This window comes from Chaetura pelagica, unplaced genomic scaffold (genome assembly GCF_000747805.2).
Source record: "Chaetura pelagica isolate M959 unplaced genomic scaffold, ChaPel_1.0 scaffold610, whole genome shotgun sequence".
NCBI classification, from domain to species: Eukaryota; Metazoa; Chordata; class Aves; order Apodiformes; family Apodidae; genus Chaetura; species Chaetura pelagica.
The window spans coordinates 292,320-292,825 of record NW_009951801.1 but is presented as its reverse complement, the minus strand read 5'-3'; positions in this window follow the sequence as shown (position 1 = coordinate 292,825).

Below are 506 nucleotides of genomic sequence, written 5' to 3'. Positions count from 1 at the left end.
CAGCCGGCTGTGTCAGCCTGGCAGCGGCTCACGTGGCAGCACAGCCCGGGGCTGGGCAGCATCTGCAGCGCTGGGGACAGTAATTAAATAGGAGCCTGGCCAGAGATGGCCTAACTAATTAATAACACCTACTTGTGTGGTGCCAAGTGCAATGCAGCCGTGAAGAGCCGCGGTGCCAGCAGCTGCATCGGGCTTGTTTATGGTGTTCACCCCTTGCCGTGAAGGTCCCTGTGCTGGGATGTGACACAGCCCATGGTGGGGACAGGGGAGGCCTCAGGGCTTGGGCACATCCACCCTGTCAAGCGCCCCCGTGCGCACACACACACACGCACATACACATGTGCCCCCCCATGCACGCGCTGCCCAAGTGCCCTGGCATGTGTGCCCACACGTGCTCTCCCATGCACGACAAACCATGTCGATGCTCCAGGGCCCACCTGGGACCTGGTGCCGATGCTGACGTGATGAGGAGTTGTCAGCTCCTGCAGGTGACCTGGGAGGACAGG